Below are 11,624 nucleotides of genomic sequence, written 5' to 3' on the forward strand. Positions count from 1 at the left end.
GATATCTGATGCTTTGAGAGATCAGTGTTGTCATACCTTGAGCCTGTTTTTTGGCTTATATGAAGACACAAAGTGTGGCCAATTGTATTTTACAAAAATGGCAATAGTAACAGTTCAGGTCTAATATGGTCTTTCCACATTTTGTCACTCACTGTCAAAATATGGAGGCTATTTCTCTTCCCTTGAACATGGGCAGGACTTTTGACTGCCTCAGTGAATAGAAGGTGGTGTGAGTGATGCATGACTTCTGTGGCTAAGTCAGAAAAGGGGCTATGACTTCTTCCTGGCTCACTTGCTCTTTTTCTCTGTCTCTTTGGATATTGTGCCTTTAAAGCCCTGAGCTGACGTGTACAAAGTCTGGTTACCATTAAGCCACCATGCTGCAGAGACCAGCTAGGGATCGAGAGGCTCCAGCAGCCCTGGCTTTCCCAGCTCCAACTAGCTGAGCCCATGCACCAGGCAAGTGAGTGTGGAAGGCAGCAGGGTAATTCCAGCTCCAACCAGTCTGATTGCAACCCTTGCCCACCCACCCACCTCCCATGCAAGAACTACCCAGTTGAGCCCAGTCAACCCCTAGGTGCATTGAGAGAGAATAGTAAGTCATTGTCATTGCTTTAAGGAGCATTTCGTGGTGGTTTGTTAAGCAGAAAGAGACAGCCAGAACATTAGCAAGTACACCATGGTGAGATGGGATGATCCAACATCTTCACCTTCTGGAGGAAGATCTAAGATTTTCCCTCTTCTTCATTTTCTCCTCTCACATCTGAAAGATCTGTCCCATAGGGATCAGTTCAGTCTAGAGCGTTGGACTCGATGAATACATTTCTTCTATGTCTTTGCTTGTTTCAAAGGGAAAGAGTCTGGCTGGGCTGGATATTAAAATTATCATTGGTATCAGTGTATTTGGTTGGGCTGCATGAAGGCTGGCCACAGATGGCTCACCTTCAGCCTGTAAACTTTTTTGCTTGATAGGAGTCTATTGATTACTTGTTACCTGCCTGCCACTGTGCTGCTCATCCCAGGAAAGGAAAAGTAGGTAGAGCCCAAAATCTACCTTCAAGGGGCTTTTCATCTTATGGGGGAGACGAAGATCACAAGGACTAACTTGAAAAGGGATGTAATGGAATGAAATAAATAGAAAGACAAGCCTGGTGATGTGCAAACTTGGAGTAAAAGATAAGTTTTACTTGGGGCTTTTGGGAAGACTTGAATCTGGCTTTAGGGCCTAATAGGAATTTGCTTGGGAAAAGGGCAGGCAGACAGAGAAAGCCTGAATGAAGCTTAGGTGTGGAACTGTGTTTGGGGGATTGGGAAGAAAAAATATGGAAAGGGAATTAAAAGTGGCAGGTGAGATTAGCTGGGGAGAAGAAAGTACTATAAACCCCAGGAAGAAGTGCAGTTACTACATCAAAACTAAGCATCTGATTTGTTCAAAGACATTATGGACAATCAGCTGAGGTTGACAGCCTGGGAGAGCAAAGGCCTAGGCAATGCACAGGGGCCGACGTGCCCAGGGGAGATGCTCAACCTCCTGATAATCAGCAAAATGAAAGAAAAACAGGTGGGTTTCATTTGATTCCCATAAGAATGTAAAAAAAAAAAAAAACTAGAAAAGTTGAATAATATCAAATGTTGGTAATGATGTGGGCACATTAGAGGACCAGTCATGGACTACTGGTGGCCTATGAATTGACATGGCCACCCTGGACAGTAATCTGGTTTCAAGTACGAAACTGAATATATGTAGACCTTGAAATCTTTTCATCTCGGCTCTGACCTCACCCCCAGGCAAACTGTTCTAGATATACCAGGGGCCAGCTGCTGTGGCTCATGCCTATAATCTAGCACTTCGGGAGGCTGAGGTGGGTGGATCAACTGAGGTCAGGAGTTTGAGACAAGCCTGGCCAACATAGTGAAACCCCGACTCTACTAAAAATACAAAAATTAGCCAGGCGTGGTGGCACACGCCTGTAATCCCAGCTACTCGGGAGACTGAGGCAGAAGAATCGCTTGAATCCAGGAGGTGGAGGTTGCAGTGAGCTAAAATAGCACCACTGTACTCCAGCCTGGGCGACAGAGTGAGTCTCTCTCTCTCTCTCTCTCTCTCTCTCTCTATATATATATATATATATATATACACACACACACACACACACACATACATACACACACACACATATATATTTATACACACACACACATATATATATACCAGGATACTCACTGCAGCAGTTTCTGAGGCAGGGAGCTGGGTGGGGGGGGGTGATCTGGTTGTCCATCCCTAGAGCAGCTCAAAGAGGAAAATTCTGTGGAGATGTGCATTTAGAAGTAGAATAGGTCCATCTTAAAGACACGGAGTTTAGTGGAAAGTCAGAAACAAAGAGTTCTACAGCTCCATCATTTATATTAATGTAGGACATAGACACAGAAAACACTCTGCATTTTACTAGGAAACATATTCGAGAGAGTATATATCAAACATATGACTAGGGTGCCTAAGAAGAGGCGAGGGAGGATCCAGGGGATCAGAGATTTAAAAGAAAATAAAACAGAATGATGAAAATAGTGCACTGGGCACATTGGCTCACATCTATAATGCCAGCACTATGGGAGGCCAAGGCAGGTGGATTGCTTGAGTTCAGGAGTTTGAGACCCGCCTGGACAACGTGGCAAAACCCCTTCTCTACAAAAAATACAAAAATTAATCAGGTGTGGTGGCTCATGCCTGTGGTTCCAGCTACTTGGGAGACTGAGATGGGAGGATTGCTTGAGCCCAGGAGGTTGAGGATGCAGTGAACAGAGATTGCACCACTGCACTCCAGCTTGGGCAACAGAGTGAAACCCCGTCACAGAAAAAGAAAAAAAAAATTGGTGGACCACTTACCTAGGAGTGGGCTGTCTCAAATCTTTGCACCTGAAGTTAGAAAAACATAAAATGGTAAGAAAATGATTAAACACACACACAGCACCAGGCAGAAAGGTGGGAGGTCAATAAGTGTGGTTTTTGTTTTGTTTTGTTCTGTTTTGTTTTTTAAAGGAGGTCTCGCTCTGTTGCCCAGCTGTAGTACACTGGCTTGGCTCTCTGCAACCTCCACCTCCCAGGTTCAAGCAATTCTCCTGCCTCAGCCTCCCCAGTAGCTGGGATTACAGGCGTGCGCCACCACACCAGGTTAATTTTTGTGTTTTTAGTAGAGACAATGTTTTGCCATGAGCCAGGCCGTTCTTGAACTCCCAACCTCAGGTTATCCGCCTGCCTCGGGTTCCCAAAGTGCTGAGATTATAAGCATAAGCCACTGTGCCTGGCCAATAAGTGTGTTTTGAATGAGTAAAGAGAACCACATGGTGTTCAGGTTATTTCAGGGCTTTTGTCATTTTAGGGCCCTGCAAGATGAGAACTTGGGCTCATCAAAGAAAGGTGGAACCATTTGCTGTGTGCTCATTTGAAGGCTCAAGGCTTACAACATGTTTGGCAAAGATTTCCATCCAGTCTGGTTAAAATGACTTGGTGCCTCTAGGGGGAAGCAAGTATTATCTGAAAAAATTCACTTACATGAAACTGCTCCTCCTCTGACAGGGGTGGAAAAATGAAGCCTTCCTGTAATTGTATGTAAATTGGGCTTCTAAAGTGCTTGAAAAGTTTGGAGTCTTGAGTAAGCTAAATGTCACCCCCTGCAAGTTTCTTCACCCTCTTAATTTGCTTAGTAAATCTCTTTTTTTCAGAGTGTGAATTACAGTAAAAGTGGTTTATCTCTTTGGCATTCTGTCAACCAGCCCTGGAGTGCAGGACCATGGAAATGATAATGGATGCTATTGGTGGTGACCCCAGGCTTTCCCAGGATGTGGCAGGCTTCTGAGTCATCTTAGAAAGTTGAAATGAATTTCTGCGGAGTTTTAGCTTTGAATAAATGTTATATAAACTGAGCCTTGGAGAACTGGCTGTTTGTGTGTAATGGTACACTTGGAAACTATTCAAGCAAGGATTTGACTGGCCAAAATACTCATCTCCACTAATCACTGATGGCTAGAAATGAAAGTTAAGAAGAGTACGCTCGCTTTGTCTGTTTTCTCTTATGGCTCAGTCACCTTGTGGTGGATTCGTGGTGGCCACAGATTCTTGTCACTTTCACCCCTGAGAGGTGGAGTTTATTTTTCTGCCCCTTTGAAAATGGGCTGCCTCTGACTGCTGTAACCCTAGACTATGATGGAAGTGACAGAATGCCAGGCCTAGATTTAAGAGGGCTGGCGATTTCCACCTTGGCTGTATTGTAACACACACTCATGGTGGTGGGCCCAACCACCTGCCAGGAAGTCAGAGCTGGCCTCATGGAGAGACTACATGGAGAGAGGGAAGGCCCAGCCTGCTAGCCATCTCTGCCCGTGAGGCGGGCATAGGAGAAAAGTCATCTTAGACGATAGCTGCATCTGTCTGAGAGATCCCAAACAAGAAGAGTAGAATGGTAACCATAATAACTGGCTTTAAGCTACTAGATTTCATGATTTGTTAGGCAAACAACAGAAACTGAAACAATACTATTTTTTTCCCATTAATTTTTTGTGGATACATAGTAGATGTATGTACTTCTGGGGTACACAAGATGTTTTGATAAAGGCCTGCAATGTGAAATAAGCACATCATGGAGAATGGGGTATTCATCCCCTGAAGCATTTCTTCTTTGAGTGACAAACAATCCAATTACACTCTAAGTTACTATTGATGAAACAATACTTGGTTTTGTTTTCAACTGAGAAGCTATCAAAAAATGCATTAATTCATATAAAAACAATCGATAACTCCCTTACATAAGTAGAATTTTTATTCATGTTTTTCAATTTCTTAAAAATATTTTATTTTGGTAAAACTCACATAGCATGAAATTTACAATTTTAACAAGTCTTATGTGTGTAATTCAGTGGCATGAAGTACAATCACATTGCTGTGGAATCATCACCATTCTCTGTCTCAGAACTTTCTTAGCATCCCAAATCGAAACTCTGTACCGATTAATACAAACTCCCTATTCTTCCTTCCCCAGTCCCTAGCATCCAGCATTCTACTTTCTGTCTCTATGAATTTGACTACTCTAGGAACCTCATGTAAGTGGGATAATCCTTGGGGTTTTAACCTCTGTTTTGTAAAACACCTTATCCACAATGATAGTTAATTTTATGTACTGACTGAGTCATGTGATGCCCAGCTATCTGATCAAACATTATTCTGGGTGTTTCTGAGAGGCTGTTTTTAGATGAGATTAACATTTAAACCTGTAGACTGAATCAAGCAGATTGCCCTCTGTAATATGGGTGGGCCTCATCCAATCAGTTGAAGGCCTGAATAGAACAAAAGTCTGACCCTCTGCTGAGTAAGAGAAAATTCTCTGGTCTGACAGCCTTCAAAGTAGAGCACCAGACCTTCCTGGTTCTATAGAAGCTTCCAGTCCTTGGACTGGAACATCAGCTCTGCAGATTTTGGACTTTCCAGCTTCCATAATCATGTGAACTAATTCCTTATAACAAACTGTTTTTACATTTATATCTATATTCATATATTACCTATTGGTTCTGTTTCTCTAAAGAATTCTGATATACCCCCTATGGCCTGTATTGAGATTTTTCACTGCAATATGGCAATTTGGAAACCAAATTAGATCTAATGTTTCCACCTAATATTTGTTGCTATTACTCATTTATGCCATATTCAGACACAGATGTCTGCAGGGGCTTCCTTGGTGAGAAAGGAAGAAGCTGTTTTCTTGAAGGTGATGAGGAGAAATCAATGGGTAGTGTAGTATGTCTTTACAATAGTTTCAGCTGAAACGTCTGCTTCCCAGTAATGACTCAAATTCTGCCTGTTTAGGCCACCTACCAGACTAACCAGAACCAGACACATGGAGAAGGTAAAGTAAAGCAAAAGTGGAAGGCTAATAGTCAAAGATGGACTTGTGTGTTCAGATTTAGAGACACTACATTTATCTAATAGTCATTAACAACTTCCTTCCAAGTCTTACTCCCCTTTGTAGGCAAGTAAAAAATGGGTAAGTTAGCCAGTGAAGCCCAAGGGAGCTCTGTCACCATCTTACCCTTCAAGGAACTGGAAAATGCTGCTTGCTAAACTACACTGAAAGATTTTTATCTTCATATCTGCCTACACAGGTAGTATTTTCTCCCTGTCTGCATTCATACTTGGTAAAGTTTTGCTTTGAAATACAGGAAAAGGGATCAACAAATGTGATCTGCTCCGCACCATTGTAATTGAACTCTCTTGTGTTTTTCACAAATGGTTCATGTGTGTTCATCTCTGGATTAGTGAGGCTCAGGCCAGGAAAGCAGAATCCAGCCTAAATACAATAACAAAACGAATTTAATGTAGGGGTTGTTTACACAGGTGATAGAAGAGGGAGAAGCTAAGCAGGGGACAGTGTGAAAATCAGATTAGAAATTGCAGGAAGCCACTTCTGCCTCTAGGTCAAAGGGAGGAGGTGGATCGCTAGAGTCCAAGATGGAAGCTGGAGTCACAGTGGGCTGTCAGATTCTAATTCCAGAATCTGGAATTAGGGAGGGCAGTGAATCCCTGCCTGGGACCTCTCCTAAGGCAGAAGGGAAGAAGAAGTGCACTGGCTCCTTTGATTCCTACTGCTTTCCCGCTTCCACTAGGATCTCCCATTGGCTGAACCCAACTGGAAACCAAGTGACGTGGAAATCTGGGATGCAGCCTGCAGAAATCAGTCCTCCTAGCATCCACAGCAGAGGATGGGTGAAACTGGCAAACAGTTTCCTAAGCTAAGACTGAGCCCCAAACAGGTATGTGATTTACACATGAAAGCCAAAACAACAACAAAACCTTTTTAAAATCAATATTTCATAGACAATTTGAAAGAGTCAGACTTTTGTGTAAACCTTGGTTTCTTCATTTGCTAGCTGTATGACATTAGGTGAATTTTTTAATCTCTCTGAATCTCAGTTGTAAATAAGAATATTTATAATACATTTCTCAAAAAAAGTTACGAGACATTGTGAGGAAAAGACCAGGCTTGAAGTATGGTTTTTAACATTTTACTTGAAGTCTGCATGCAGAAAGAAATAAGGGCTCCCAGGTTGAGCTGGGCGCTTTCCCACCTTAGTTCTTAACATATACATCTTACCAGTTTTCTTCTATGTATAAATGCAAGCTTTGCATTTATAGATAATACCTTAATATAATGGATTAAGTATATAATAATCCATTATACATGTATTTATACACAAACACAAGCAATTTTAGACATAAATACAATTCATAAATATGATATCCTCCACCTCCGCCCCACACACCCCTTTCAGAAAAATACAATCCGTAAATATAATATGCTCCACCCCCACCCCTCATACCCCTTCCAGAAGATGCTTTAGAATCCCTAGGAAAAAAAGAATCTTGTATTCACAAGTAAACAAACTTCAAAAGGATTTGAAAAGACATTCAAACATATATTTTGAAAATAAAGGGAATCACAGTAAATGAGATCAAATATACATTTGAAAAGAAATTCAAATGTCCCTTTAAAAAAAAAGAAGAGTTCTTTGCTTAGTTCAGAAGAACAAAGGGGAAGAAGACCCTACAGGGTCCTGAGGGTTGTTCAAAGAGGTGAAATTGTAAAGATATTATATGTTGGTTAAGTGTTTCCATTTTTCTAATGTGTGACATGAAGCTCTGTTGATTGTAGAAAGGCTAATTTTCATATCAGAAGATTAAATCAGGTACAACACCCTTAGTATAGGTTCTGGAATGAAAAAAAAAAGTGCTTTATAATGCTAAGCATCATCATCATCATTAGGACAGTGGGGAAAGGAGGAAGGAAATGGTGGATAACAATCTTAGCAGCCCAGTATCATGACATATTATTTTTATTATTATTTTTTAAGACAGAGTCTTGCTCTGTCACCCAGGCTGGAGTCCAGTGGTGCAATCTTGGCTCACTGCAGCCTTTAACTTCTGGGCTCCATTGATCTTCCCACCTGAGTCTCTTGAGTAGCTGGAAGTACAGGTGCACACTACCATGCTGGGCAATTTTTGAAGGTTTTTTGTAGAGATGGAGTCTCATCATGTTGCCCAGACTGATCTTGAACTCCTGGCCTCAAGTGATCCTCTTGTCTGAGCTTCCCAAAGTGCTAGTTAGGATTACAAGCATGTCATATTTTATGTGGCAATAATCATGCCTGGGTCATGACATGCTTTATGTGGTAATCAGTTGGAAGTGTAAGACAATTAGGGATTAAAAAAAACTTAACAATTAAAATGTTATCATCTGCTAATAATTCTTACACTTTAGAACTATTCCAAACTATACATATTTAAATGCCACTCATTTACATGCTGGGCACTCCCTAGAGGGGTGAGGTGGCCATGCCTCATAGGGAAAGTCAAGGTCATCTAAGGTCATATGTTACCTGTGAAAAATCACTCACAAGTTCATGGATGCTGTCTGCCATATATGTTTCAAGCAACAGGCTGGGAACCCTAAATGTCTCCTGGATATCCGTATTACAAAAAGGAGCTTTGTAGCATGTCTCTGGTGCCTTTTTCTCTTTACATTCCCTTTCCAAGAGGACACTCAGCTCAGAGCAGTCTACACTAGTTTTCCTTGGCAAAAATCTGGCAAGACATTCTGGGAAACAAGCTTCCCCTCTTTTCTGAAGAAGGATGAGGTGGGAAAGGACTAGAGACACTTAAACTGTCTGGAGTCTAGTAGGCAAGTCCCTTCTTTGATGTCTTCTCCTCTTTGGGTTGCTCAGCAACCCAAGCCCATCCCAAACTCCTATCAGGCCAGCCGATGTCTAAATGCTCAAGTCAATGCAAGATCTAGTTCTTGGTTACATATAAGGACAGGAACATCCAGACTTGGAGCTCGCAAAAGTCTTTGATGCCTGATATGATTTGGCTCTGTGTTCCCACCCCAAATCTCACCTCAAATTGTAATCTTCATGTGTCGGGGAAGGAGCCTGGTGGGAGATGATTGAATCATGGGGGCAGACTTCCCCCTTGCTGTTCTTGTGATAGTGAATGAGTTCTCACAAGATCTGGTTGTTTGAAAGTGTATGGCACTTCCCCTTCTTCTCTCCCTCTCTCTCTCTCCTGCTGTGCCATGGTAAGAGATGCTTGATTCCTTTATATCTTCTGCCATGAGTATAAGTTTCCTGAGGGCCCCTAGTCATGCTTCCTGTTAAGCCTGTGTAATTGTAAGTCAATTAAGCCACTTTCCTTCATAAATTACCCAGTCTGAAGTAGTTCTTTATAGCAGTGTGAAAATGGACTAACATAGAAAATTGGTACCAGGAGAGTGGGGCATTGCTATAAAGATATCTGAAAATGTGAAAGTGACTGGGAACTGGGAAATGGGCAGAGGTTGGAACACTTTGGAGAGCTCAGAAGACAGGAAGATGAGGGAAGGTTTGGAACTTCCAAGAGACTTGTTGAATGATTTAGACTAAAATGCTGATAGTGATATGGACAAAGATAGCCAGGCTGATGAGGTCTCAGATGGAGAAGAGGAACTTACTGGGAACTGGAAGGAACTTATTTGGAACTGGAGCAAAGGTTACTTGTACTATGCTTTAGCAAAGAGACTAGTGACATTGTACCCCTGCTCTAGAGATCTGTGGAATTTTGAACTTGAGAGAGATGATTTACAATGTCTGGTGGAATTTCTAAGTAGCAAAGCATTCAAGATGTAGCCTGGCTGCTCCTAATAGCATATGGTAATATGCATTCACAGGGAAATGGTCTGAAATTGCAACTTATGTTTAAAAGGGAAGCGGAGCATAAAAGTTTGCAGCCTGACAAAGTGGTAGAAAAGAAAAACCCATTTTCTGGGGATAAATTCAAGCTGGCTGCAGAAATTTGCATAAGTAAAGAGGAGCCAAATGTTAACAGACAAGACAATGGGGAAAATGTCTCCAGGCATGTCAGAGACCTTTGTGGCAGACCCTCCCATCAGAATCCCAGAGGTCTAGAAGGACAAATGGTTTCCTGGGCCAGGCCCAGGACCCCACTGCTCTATGCAGCCTCAGGACATGGTGCCCTGCATCTCAGCCATTCCAGTTCTAGCCATGGCTAAAAGGGGCCAAGGTACAGCTCAGGCCATTGCTTTAGAGGGTGCAAACCCTAAGCCTTGGTGACTTGCATGTGGCATTGGGCCTGCAGATGAACAGGACACAAGAGTTGCAACTTAAGAATCTCTGCCTAGATTTCAGAGGATGTGCGGAAATGCCTGGATGTCCAGGCAGAAGCCCACTGTAGGAATGGAAACATCATGAAGAACTTCTACTAGGACAGTGCTGAGGGGAAATGTGGGGTTGGAGCCCCACACAGAGTCCTCACTGGGACACTGCCGAGTGGAGCTGTGAGAAGAGGGCCACTGTTCTCCAGAACCCAGAATGGTAGATCTACTCACAGCTTGCACCACAAGCCTGGAAAAGCTGCAGGCACTCAACACCAGATCATAAAAGCAGCCAAGGGGGTTGTACCCTGCAGAGCCACAGGGATGGGGCTGTCCAAGGCCTTAGGAGCCCACCCCTTGCATCAGTGTGCCCCGGATGTGAGACATGAAGTCAAAGGAGATTATTTTGAAGCTTTATGATTTAATGGGCGAGGTACAGTGGCTCACATCTGTAATCTCAGCACTTGGGAGTCTGAGGTGAGCAGATCATGAGGTCAAGAGATCAAGACCATCCTGGCTTACATGGTGAAACCCCATCTCTACTAAAAGTACAAAAATAAGCTCGGCATGGTGGCATGTGCCTGTAATCCCAGCTACTCAGGAAGCTGAGGCAGAAGAATCACTTGAACCCAGGAGGCAGAGGTTGCAGTGAGCTGAGATTGCGCCATTGCACTCCAGCCTGGCAACAGAGTGAGACTCTGTCTCAAAAACAAACAAACAAAAAGATTTAATGACAGCCCTGCTGGGTTTTGGACTTGCATGCAGCCTGTAGCCCCTTGGTTTTAGCCAATTTCTCTTTTTTGGAATAGGAGCATTTACCCAATGCTTGTACCTCCATTGTATCTTGATTTTAGAGGCTCATAGGTGGAAAGGATTTGCTTGATCTCAGATGAGATTTTGGACTTGGACTTTTGAGTTAATGCTGAAGTAAGTGAAGACTTTGGAGGACTGTTGGGAAGGCATGACTGCGTTTTAGAATTTGAGAAGGACATGAGATTTGGAAGGGGCTAGGGGCACAATGACATGGTTTGGCTCCGTGTCCCCACCCAAATCTCATCTCGAACTGTAATCCCTGCATGTCAGGGGAGAGGAGTGGTGGGAGGTGATTGAATCATGGGGATAGACTTCTCCCTTGCTGTTCTCATGATAGTGAGTGGGTTCTTATGAAATCTGGTTGCTTGAAAGTATGTGGCACTTCCCCCTCTTTTCTCTCCCCCTCTCTCCTGCTCTGGCATGGTACGACATGCTTGCTTACCCTTCACCTTTCATCATGATTGTAAGTTTCCTGAGGCCTCCCAGTCACGCTTCCTTTTAAGCCTGCAGAACTGTGAGTCAATCAAACCTTCTCTCCATAAATTACCCAGTCTCAGTAGTTCTTTACAGCAGTGAGAAAATGGACTAATACAATGCCCATCAATTTTTGACAAGCCCAAC

The sequence above is a fragment of the Colobus angolensis genome, unplaced genomic scaffold (genome assembly GCF_000951035.1).
Source record: "Colobus angolensis palliatus isolate OR3802 unplaced genomic scaffold, Cang.pa_1.0 Scaffold251, whole genome shotgun sequence".
Lineage (NCBI taxonomy): Eukaryota > Metazoa > Chordata > Mammalia > Primates > Cercopithecidae > Colobus > Colobus angolensis.